At 52.4% G+C, this 11,280-nt stretch overlaps 1 long non-coding RNA gene across 7 annotated transcripts; it reads right to left on the reverse strand.

The window, feature by feature from the left end:
- Positions 1-359: 359 nt before the first annotated feature.
- Positions 360-6,727, reverse strand: LOC122233404. Of its 7 annotated transcripts, none has more exons than XR_006210938.1 (7): positions 6,639-6,727; positions 6,244-6,323; positions 4,954-5,680; positions 2,187-3,864; positions 1,814-1,971; positions 1,164-1,336; positions 360-1,004 (listed from the first exon to the last, which is right to left on the reverse strand). It is a non-coding gene; the product is annotated as an uncharacterized LOC122233404 (long non-coding RNA). The 7 variants fall into 7 exon arrangements; XR_006210937.1 differs by lacking the exon at positions 6,639-6,727 and adding an exon at positions 6,440-6,465; XR_006210940.1 differs by lacking the exon at positions 6,639-6,727 and having other exon boundaries at positions 4,965-5,680; positions 6,244-6,520.
- Between the last annotated feature and the right edge of the window lie 4,553 nt (positions 6,728-11,280).

Genomic DNA, 11,280 nt, shown 5'->3' on the forward strand with positions numbered 1-11,280 from the left:
AGAAAGAATGAAATATGGCCCTTTGTAGCAACGTGGATGGAACTGGAGAGTGTGATGCTAAGTGAAATAAGCCATACAGAGAAAGACAGATACCATATGGTTTCACTCTTATGTGGATCCTGAGAAACTTAACAGAAACCCATGGGGGAGGGTAAGGAAAAAAAGAGGTTAGAGTGGAAGAGAGCCAAAGCATAAGAGACTCTTAAAAACTGAGAACAAACTGAGGGTTGATGGGGGGTGGGAGGGAGGGAAGGGTGGGCGATGGGTATTGAGGAGGGCACCTTTTGGGATGAGCGCTGGGTGTTGTATGGAAACCAATTTGACAATAAACTTCATATATTGAAAAAAAAAAAAAGAAAGAATGCTCATGGCAGCTTTATTGTAACCTCAAATTAAGAACCATCCAAGCGGACAAAGGAATCCCGGAGTGTTCACATGGTAGAACACCACTCAGCCACAGAAAATGAAGGGTCCACGCCAGGAAACAGATGAATCTCTGAGACATGGTTCTGAGTGTCAGGAGTCCACACAAAAGTGTGCAGTCTATATGTTCTGTCTATCAAGTCTGGTTAGAGGCCCCTCCCCGGAGCATTCCCAGTGGGCAGAGGCGGATGGCAGCCAGCGCTGTGCCCTTGACACCCCGGGGCTTGAGTTCCCCCCCGCCACCAACATGCAGGACGTGCTGGCCTCCTTGTCCAGACAGGTGATTGTCCAAACAGGGGCAGGTGGCCTTGGCGGGGGTGGGGGGCATGTATTTTCAGTTGTCCCAGTTAACAGGCCAGGTGAGTGCTTCCCTCCAGGAGAAGCTGCCAGATGCTTGCCAGGCGGCCCGACCGCTTACACTCACGTTGGCACTCAGCTTCCGCTGCTCGGTCCTGCCCAGTGCGCATGCCCATCCGTTTGGGGGCTGAATCCCGAGGAGATGCTCCTGGCATTTCCCAAATGTATATGGTGACAGAAGATTTCACATTTCTGGTGGAGGAACCACACCAGCCTGGGAGGCCCTGCAGATAGGTGGAGATGAGTCCCCAGACACATGGGCACAGGGTTCTGATCCAGATTAGCTGGAAGTCCCATGTGCGGGCTGATCCCCACTTTGGGGAGCTCCCGGAGAAGCTGTCCTTGCAGCCGGCCCTGCCTGCATCCACCTGGCCTCATCTTACCTGCTGGAGAGGATCTGCAAGGCCATCGATGCCTCAGCAGGGTTCTGTTGGGTGGAGACTGGGCATGAATTCCTTGGATCACTTTTTTGTTTCCAAGACAAAGTGTGAGAAGCAGGATTTAAATGATGGGTTATTGTTGGCTTCATTGCTCACGTTTTCATGTTCTTCCTTCTCTAATCCAAACAGAATCGAGATTTGAACTTAGGAGATCTGAACATAGACCCTGCTTGAAATTAGAAGCCATATCTAGAACCACCCCACCCACCTAACAGCACACTCATGGAAGACAAGGGACCTGGAGGGTGTCACATCCAGATGGAAGAGAGGTGGGAAACTGCCCACCGACCCTGAGGATTGTGGAGGCCACCTGCAGGCAGGAGGGGATCTGGCCAGGCAGCCGTGTCCTGGGGTGGTCGGGGGTTGGGCTTTGGACAGTCGACCTCTCCCTGGGCTCCCACAGCTCCCCAGGTGGGCTCTGTGGCCCATGGGACTCCTGAGGCTCCGTGCAGCTGTACCTGCTTCTCTTGGGACACCTGCTCAAGTAGTGTCCATGTGACATGCTGGACTGTGAGGGCACCCAGCAGAGAGACCACATGGGGGATAGACACAGAGACAGAGACTGAGGGAGAGAAACAGAGACAGGGCCTGACCTGTGCACAGCAGGCTGTTCAGAGGCCACATTCCAGCCTCTGCAGCCCAAGTCTCGGCCACAGCGCTGATGGGCCCTGGGCTGGATCACTGAGGACTATGGTGGCTGCCCCTGCTGACCGGGGACGTTGCGTTGCATCTCAGGGGGCTGCTGGGGCCACTGCAAAGAGAATCATCTCGGGCTGTTGGGGGTCCAAGGCCCTGTTGGAGCAAAGGGAGCAGACCCATCGCCCGGCCCTCCACCCTCAGGACACCCTCCCAACATCTAGAAGCTTCTCTGGGGAGGGCAAGACTGGCGAGAGAGCCACAGGGATGTATGCTGCCTAGGGCAGCTGAGGTTGAACCACGGAACTAGACTTTGCTGGGCTCACCCACCACTGCATCCAAACCACGGAGATGCCCAGATGGAGGCCACGGCATGTGTTGTTTTGCACGATTCTGTGCTTGGTAAGCAGGTCCCCGCTGATTTCCCTGGGCCCCGGCAGGCCCGAGTGGGGTGCCAGGGGCTCCACACACGTAAGACTCGACTTCTGCCTGTTCGGCAGATTCCACGTGTAAGTGAGACCACGCAGCCTTTTCCTTGTGTGTCTGGCTTATTTCACTCAGCATAACGTCCTCCACATCTGCCTGTTCTTTTTTACAGCTGAGCAATATTCCTTCATAAAGGCATCACTCGCCGGATGGACACTGAACCTGTTTCCATGACGGGCCATTGTGAACAATGCTGCCATGAACGTGGGGGTGCGGAGATCTCTTCCAGACAGCGATTTCCTTCCCTTCGGGTAAATCCCCAGGACTGGAATTATGAACCATTGGGTGGTTCTATTTTTAACTTTCTGAGGACCCTTCATAGTGTTCTCCACAGTGACTACACCAGTTTTCATTCCCACCAGGAGGGTTCCTTCTTCTCCACATCCTCATCAATACTCGTTATTTGAAAATAATGATGATTTCAACAGTGCCCTCATTGCCAGTAAACAGCCAGGATGCTCCCAGGGAGCTGGGCAGTCTTTTGGGCTGGGAGGAAATAGCCGGAATGCCCCGAAATTCATTGAGTGTGGCGAGCCTCTCCTGGCCACCTACCTCCCCCTGCCCGAGCTGAACTGTTGGCTTGTAGGAATACTCGGCAGGAAGTCAGGGACAGGGGACGGAAAGGCAGACGGAAAGCGAGGAGAGACTCAGAAACAGGGAAGACGCTGGAGAGCAGGTGCTGTGTGGGGTAGGGAGGCCAGGCTGGAAACGGGTCCCTGCCACCTGGGCTGCTCTGAGCAGGTGGGTTCAAGAGGTGCTGTCACCGTCCGTCGGGTGGAAGCGGTGACTTCCCAGCCACCGTGAACCTTTATGGGCAGAGGGGCCGTTAGACGTGTTGGTGTGTCTCAGGAGGGCTCACCCTAACCTGACCCAGGCCCTGAAACTGCAGATTCTGTGACTGTTAGCAATGACTCGTGCCAACAGCCTTTTAGTGCCCGTGGGTGTTTCCTCTGTCCACACTCACAATAGCGATCCCGTGAGCGTCAGGTCTGACGGTCCCAAGCACGTAAAGGGACACGTGCTTCTTCCAAGTTTCACCGGCTCTTCCATTTCTCTGCTGGTTTCACAGACACCAGGAGAAGGGAGGACGGGCGCGGAGCAGGGACACCGCTGAGGGCAGAGCAGCACCTGCCTGGAGGCCCCACAGCCACCCACAGCCACGTGGAAGAACCATCTTGTCACTCATGCAGACCTTCCCTCCAGGGAGGACATTACAGGACAACAAGTCAGAAGTTCCATTCTTGGGCTTTCTTCTGAGGTAAACCTCCAGCAATGTAGGATCTGCATCCAGAAAGATCCCGAGGGGAACTCTCCTCTTCATGTTCCAACTTGGATGAGAGCTTCCCTGGCTCCAGTCTTGTCGTGCAGCCTCTCAGGGCGTCAGGGGCTCAGCCGCACCTGCTGCAGGCGTGGGCTCCCCTTCTTCCGCCCTGGGAGGTGGTGCCCGGGGTTCTTCCCTGCCGGTGCACGGGGTCTCCCCAGGAGGGCTCGGCCTCGTCTCTCCCCTGCAACTTGCAGTGTCCTGTGACAGGGCAAAGGGGGGCAAGATCTCCAATCCAGGGTCACCAAACAGCGCCCCGGGTGGGGGCACTCGATGCCGACAGAATCCAAAGGCAGAGATGTGAGTGGAAATGACACAAGAAAGTAATTCATTTCAGTAATGACAACACCAGGAAGACAAGAGACCAACATCTCAGAGACTATATCCCAGGAGCCGAAAATACATCCTGGCTCATGTCAGGAAAATGTAAGACAGAGGCCCCTGGCTGCGTGCAGGGGGGCAGGTGTGCGCGTGAGGGGGGAAAGCGAGTACGTGCAGGGGGGCCAGCGGGTGTGTTCAGAGGGGCAGGGGGCAGGTGGGGGGTGCATGCAGGGACATGTGGGTGCGGAGAGAGGGGCAGTGGGGTAAGGCAGTGCATGAGGGAGGTAGGTGGGTGTGTGTGGGGGCCATGTGGGCGTGCGCCGGGAGGTGAAGGTGGTTGGGTGCATGTAAGTGGGCAGGTGGGTGCGTGCAGGGGGAGTGAGGGTGGGGGGTGGGTGCAGGGGGGAAGATGGGTGCAGGAAGGGGGGCATCGAGGTGAGTGGATACATGTAGTGGGCACACGGGTGCGTGTAGAGGGGCTTGAAACAAGCACATTTACGATCTCATGGTGTCCGTGGGCAGGAGTCCGGGAGCAACTCAGCTGGGTCCCCTGAGACGAAGGTGTGGGCTGGGGCTGGGGTCCCATCCGAGGCCTCCCCCAAGGCAGGACCTGCCTCCTCACTCAGGCCTTAGGCTGCTCAGTTTCCACGTGGGTCAGACCCTCTCTGCATGGCCACGGGTTTCCTCAGGCCACCTGGGGGATGGGTCTGCTGGAGACACTGTGACACTCTTATGGGACATAACCACATATGTGTTATCACCTCTGCTGTGTTCCCATGGATATCAGGAGGCAGAGATCTGGGCGCACCTTGAGGTCTATCTGCCACAATGTCCACAACACAGCTTCTAATTTTCAGAAGCGAGAGAATAGGAACACAGCAGAGATGGGTAGCTAATGACACGGATTCTACGCAATGGTGCTATTGCCAGGCAGGGGCTCCCAGGCCGGAGCCCATCCTCAGCACTCACCCCTCTCTCACCAGTGGAACATGAGTGGGTCCAGCAAGTGGCACTTCCAGTCCAGAGGGTTTAGAAGTGCTGTGACCTTCCCGTGGTCTCTGTCCCCATCTTCGGACTGAATTGGAGAGCCAGCAGGGGAGAGAGGTCTTGGGTCCATAATTCCTGCTTGGAGGAGAACCACCAGACACGTCGTGTCCTCCACAACGTCCTCCCTCTTGTGTTAGCTGTGCAGACTTTAGGATTTATTTAAAATAGCAGCTGGTGTTAGCTTAAATATGGTGATGCACAGTCCCATTTAAAAACTTCTGTGTGCATGTGTGGGGTGCATATAGGTGACAATATGGATTGTCCCGTCTCATCATCAGGGGGCAGAACCGCTAGCTGCCTCCTCCTGCCCAACCAGGTACTCCAAGGCTTACAGTCGTATAACGATCAACACATATGAGCTCTCCTGGTTTCTGGGGGTCAGCAATTTGGGAGCAGTTGGGTGGGTGTTTGGGGCTGTGGTCTCATCTGAAGGTGTGGCTGGGGCCGGAAGACTCCCTTCCCAGGCAATCCCTCACACGGCTGGTTCCTCTCCGTACATGGCTCTCCACAGGACTGCTTGGGCATCTGCAGGGCATGGTGGCCGGCTGCTCTCGGAGACAGCCTGGCAGGGTTATTGTCTTTTATGACCCAGGCTTGGAGGTCACAGTCATGTCTACAAGATCCTATTGTGACACAGGTCACTGGGGCTCTGTGGGGGAGGAACAGCAGAGAGAGTGAGGACCAGATGGAGGGGAGGCTGGTACTCCTGTGTCCATCACTACCAACTTGCCACTATAAATAGGAGAGCTCGAGAGAGGGAGCTCTTATACCCCACACCCCAAATCCAAAGTGCACCCCAGCTCTGGTTGGCGGGTCCTCCCCAGAGATGCCTGTTGGGGTGATTATTCTGTCTCCACATATTAGTTTGGACGACTGGCCAGATCACTGTCCAGTTTCTCCCCAGCCCCCGAGGCAACCACCTCTCCTGGCCTCCAGAAGTAGGTGGAGGGCTGGGCTCCCGGTGGGGGTGGGGAGACATTTGACCAATGATACTGTGCCCCTAGCACTGGGAGCTGAAAGCTGGCATGGCTCTTCTCTGTGCTCTGTGGGTCAGCCCTGGAGAGTCTGAATTCTGTCTGCTGTCTCTAGTCATGGTCTTTGGAGAAGGGGGTGACATGGTATCATTCCAGACTGTGTTTCCTGCCAACAAGGAGGATCTAATGCCCTGAGACTCAAATTTTGAGTCTGTAAAATGGACAGGACAACACCCACCTCTCTGAACTGTCATGGTGATAACATGAGGGATGGTGAGGATCTCTGCTGAGCCTGGGCTCCTGGCAGGATCCTGCTGTCTGTGGGAGGGGAACATGACCATCCATCAGTGGGCTGGGAGAAGAACTGAGAAGGCACAGGATGGCTTGTCACAATGCTGATGACACAGGTGGCCACTTGTAATTCGAATTCTGACCTGGAATCTTTGAATGGCACAAAGCCCTCTGTGAGGGTGGGCATGTTCATGTCATCATCACGACCATTGGCTATGGGTGTGAACATACCTGGAGGGCTGTTAGCAAAGCTGGTGTCACAAAAGGGCCGTCACCCCCCAGGCTAACCACCCCCCCCCCCCCCCCCCGCCAAGCACAGTGTGTGAGGGTGGAGTGGGTCACCTTCATGTTGGTCACACGATGTTCCATGCCTAGCAGTCCAGGACGGCAATGGTGAATCCTAAGACAGCCTGTCACAGCCAGGCCCTTTCCTTGCTCATGACGTAAGCGACCCTTTCTAATCTTCATTATGGGGTGGCCTGGCTGGCCAGGGAACTCGCCCCTGGTGCCACAGCTGGCTGGTGGCATCCCTGAGCCCTGCAAGCCATGCCTGCATAGTTGGGGTGAAGCACTTCTGCTATTTGGGAGACAGAACCTTTCTGTGGGGAGATACCACAAGGCTGGCTCTTCTAGAACTTTCCTGTTGCTAAGGTGACAAACTAGTAGTGATAACTCAGATGCCTGTTAAGATGCTCAGGTTGGTTTCACTTCAGCGAAACCACTGGTATAAGATTAAAATTCTGATTTACTCTCTGTTAAAAGACAAAGTTTTCTTGGATTGTTGGTCTGCTTTTGGAAAAAAAAATAAAGTTTTTTTTTTTCTTCCTCTGTTGCCCAAAAAGATGGAAAGAACTATGATTTTAACCAAAAGAGCAGGACAGCACGCCCTTTTGAGTTGATTTGCTCAAGCCTTGGTTGAAATTGCCCCTCCTTTGATCCAAAGGCTGGGGAGATGATGGTAATGTCCCTGCTGCCAGCCTCCAAACGTGCCACATTTGTGTTGTTTCTGCAAGGCAGAGGAATGGATGCCTGTGCCATATGAGGGTTGGGTGACTAAGATATGAGAAGGGTTTTACCGGGATACATGGGGCCATTTTGCTACACTAAGCCCAGTATATGCCAACTTGTACCAATCTAGTGACTGTGAAATGGACACCCACATGGCTGGAACATATTTACGTGGGCATTGCTGAAAAAAAGGCAGGGGAATAGATGTCGACTTTGGCCCTTTTAGCCCCCCTTCAATGGCCAATTTATCCTTGGGTGGGGGGCCAATGGTTTTCGCTAGCCTTTTAAAATAGATTTGTAAAGAGGAACGGTTTTATTATGATCGATACATAAATTACTATTGGGATAAATTAAATTAATGCATCCCTCAACAACCATGGGAGTTTTTCATGGTCACAGTCTGTACTCCCAAGGTCCCGCAGGCAGGAAACGGGTAGGAGAAATCATGGAAGACCAGGTCAGCTCTCGGAAGTACGGTCAAGCCTGGGTAAGAGCAACTACTCCCAGCAGCTCGAGAGACTGACAGGGCTTCTGGCTGCCGATCCCGTAGCCAGCCAAAGTGCGGGGTTAGAAGGTGAGGTTTCTCCTGGCCAGCTACAGGGATGCCTTTTTCTCTTTTTCCTATAGATGGGCAATTCCCTAACCAAGGCCAATACCCCTTTGGGATGCACTCTGAAAAACTGGGATGACTTTGTTCACAAACCCTGAAGAAGCAGCAACTCATTTTCTTTTTGCACCGAGGCTTGGCCCCAACGCAAATTGGAGGAGGAAACCTGGCCGCCAGAGGGAAATACCGATTGTAATGTCATCCTACGATTGGACTTGATCTGCAAATGTGAGGGGAAATGGGGAGAAGTCCTTATGTTCAGTGTTTTGGGGGCCTTAAGAGACAATCGAGGTAGGTGTCAGGCCAACCCTTTCTGAAGTCCAGTCATCAGGAGGGTAAACAGCTAAGGGCCCTTTGCCTGTACCCAAAGCAGACCTAGAGAGGGAGGAAGCGATGGCTTTCACCTCAGCCTCCGCCTCGGGTCCTCCATCCATATACCCAGACCTCAAACGTGCACTTCTGCTCCCTGCTGCCCACCTTACCCAGGCCCTCCCTGTAGCGTGACAGGCGTGTTTCCCCTACAAGAAGCTGGAGCCCCAGAAGGAGAAACCCAGGGAGGCACCACCATGATAAGATTACAAGTACCTTTTTCGCTCTAAGATTTAAGACGGACGAAAGGATATCTAGGTACATTTTCTGATGATCTGGATAAGTATATAAAGGCTTTTCAGAATATTAGGTAGGTTTTTTAATTGACCTGGAAAGATATAATGCTTTTGTTGAATCAGACTCTTAATGAGACAGAGAAATGTGGGGTTCTGGCAGCAGCTGAGAGATGTGGGGATGAGGAACTCCTTAACTAATTACGATGGGCCTGGAGGTCCTTCAGGGAACTCCCAGTTCCCTACTGGATTTCAGGCAGTTCCACCCCAAGATCCAAACTGAGACTATGTTAATCCCGCTGGGGGTTTGGTATCGCTGCCACTTCCAAGCTTGTGTTTTGGAGAAATTAAGGTCTAAGGTTAAACCCTTAAATTATGCTAAGTTAGCCACTATTTTACAGACATAGGACAAGAGCCTGGTGGCCTTCCTGGAAAGGCCTCCCCGCTCTGAAGCTGAGAAGATTCTAAAGGACAAATCTGTCCGAAAGACAAAATTGGCCCCTGATATTCAAAGGAAGCTGCAAAAATTGGCTATTGGTCCAGAAGGGACCCTGGAGGAGCTTTTACAAGCTGCCAATTGGATATATGACTATCGAGATCAAGAGGAGAATCAGGAACAGGAAAGAAGGCTTAAAAAAAAATCTGGGGCACCTGGGTGGCTCAGTTGGTTGAGTGTCCGACTTCAGCTCAGGTCATGATCTCGCGGTTCGTGGGTTCGGGCCCTGAGTTGGGCTTTGTGCTGACAGCTCAGAGCCTGGAGCCTGCTTCGGATTCTGTCCCCCTCTCCCTCTCCCCTACTCACACTCTGTCTCTCTCTCTCTCTCTCTCTCTCTCTCTCAAATAAATAAATAAATAAATAATAAAAATAATTTTAAAAAAATGTAAGGCCTTAGTCTCGGCCTTACATACTATGTCGAACCAGACTTCCCAAGGTCCTGGCACCAAGTGCCATATCCGAGGCCATTCAGGGCACTGGAAACACCAGTGTTCTCAGAGGGGACAACCGAAGTCGAAACCCCGTGAGCCAGGCCGCTTGTGTGGAGACGGTCACTGGAGATCCGGATGCCCTCGGGGACCTCAGTCTGCAAGGGCTCAGATACCCAGTGTCCCTGAAGGGAACGGATCAGTCCTGGGGCTCATCACAGTGGCCCCCCTGAACCAACTGTCCACTGAAAACCCAGAGCCTCGGGTAACTCTGGAAAACAGAAGGAAAACCGCTCGAGTTCCTTCTTGACACTCAGCTGCCTTTTCCGTCCTTTCCCCGGCCGACCATCCAAATGCCGCGTAGCTATTAGAGGCGTCTCCAGAAAACCTATGACTAAATTTTTCTCTCAGCCCCTGGGGTGCACTTGGGGAGACTTTTTTTTTCCGCCCTCTTTTTTGATAAAGGCAGAGAGCCCCACTCCCTTTCTAGAAAGGGACATTATGACTGAATTAGGGACGACGGGCTACTAGCTCCAGGATGGATAAATAATTGCCTGAACTTACAGTAACCTGGATATTGGAGAGGTAAAGTTAAATACTCCTCGTGGAGTTTGTTCCTGTGGAAACTGGATGGCCAAAGGAAGATTCGAGGATCGAGAACCAAAAACTAGTTAACTTGCTTAATTATTCTAACCAACAATATCACAATATCCAAATAAATATGGAAGAGAGAGGAGAACTTGTAGTTAAGTTTAAAAAAAAAAATGACCAGACATGTCAGGGACTTTTGGGATGGCTACAATGCATCTTTCCTTTCCATGGTGTGGTCTCCTCCCTAGGAGGCATTGCATTTGGAATATTAATGCTTGTTAGTCTAATACTCTATGTATGTCATTTGCAGAAGCAGATGATATGCCAGAAAAATAAGACCTCCAAGAAAATTCTGCTAGCCCAAATGTTCCAAACACCCTCCCGTTATCTCGGACCTCTGGATCGACCTCGGAACCTGCCCTGACTGCCATACCCCGGTCATTGTCCCCTTTCAGCAGAAGGGAGTTAAGATCGATCGTTGTCCCCATTCCTAACGGCAGTTAGGAGTCATGTATTCAAAGTGGGGAATATGATAGGAAAAGATGAGATTCAGTAGGCAGAGAAGGAACGGTTAAGACCTGGGATCCCTGGGTGGAAAAACAACAACGACAACACATATTTTGGAAAAATGCTGGGAGCATCTGACCACAGCAAACCCCCTTGGGCATAAGGTTCTTCTTAAGAAACAAATGTCTGTGCCTTATGTCCAAAATAACCTATTATTATTGGAAGATAAACCTGACTGTGAGGAAAGCCCACACTTCCTGAGCATGTTTGAGCAAGACCTCAAAAATAAAGGAAATATAAATAAAAATGGAATCAACTTAGAAAAGGAGGGATTGTGAGAACTAAGGGAGATGACTCATTTCCAGAAGTACCAACTAAAAGCTGGGCTATCTGGTTAACAGTAGTTTCCAGCCTATTGGAAATCTGCACGGACCTCCCCACCCCCACAGTGGGGTCCCAAAACCTTAGACACCTCACTTCCTAGTTCTCCCACCCTCCCTCCAGCCTCCGTTTGGCGGGATTCTTTTTCAAAGGCTTTGCAATGAGCACGCGCCACCGAACTGACGTCTCTGCGTCGCCCCAGGGAACGTCCACTTGTTCTAATCAGACTACCTTTTGCCTCCCGTGGGCGGGCACAGGCCACGTCGGCGTAAGGCTGTACCCTCTGTAGCACGCAGCCAATGAGGAAGCAGGGGAGGGACTTCAGCTAGGAGATAAATCGTCTGCTGTAACCGCTCGGAGTGCG

This window comes from Panthera tigris, chromosome E1, assembly GCF_018350195.1.
Source record: "Panthera tigris isolate Pti1 chromosome E1, P.tigris_Pti1_mat1.1, whole genome shotgun sequence".
Classification (NCBI taxonomy): Eukaryota; Metazoa; Chordata; class Mammalia; order Carnivora; family Felidae; genus Panthera; species Panthera tigris.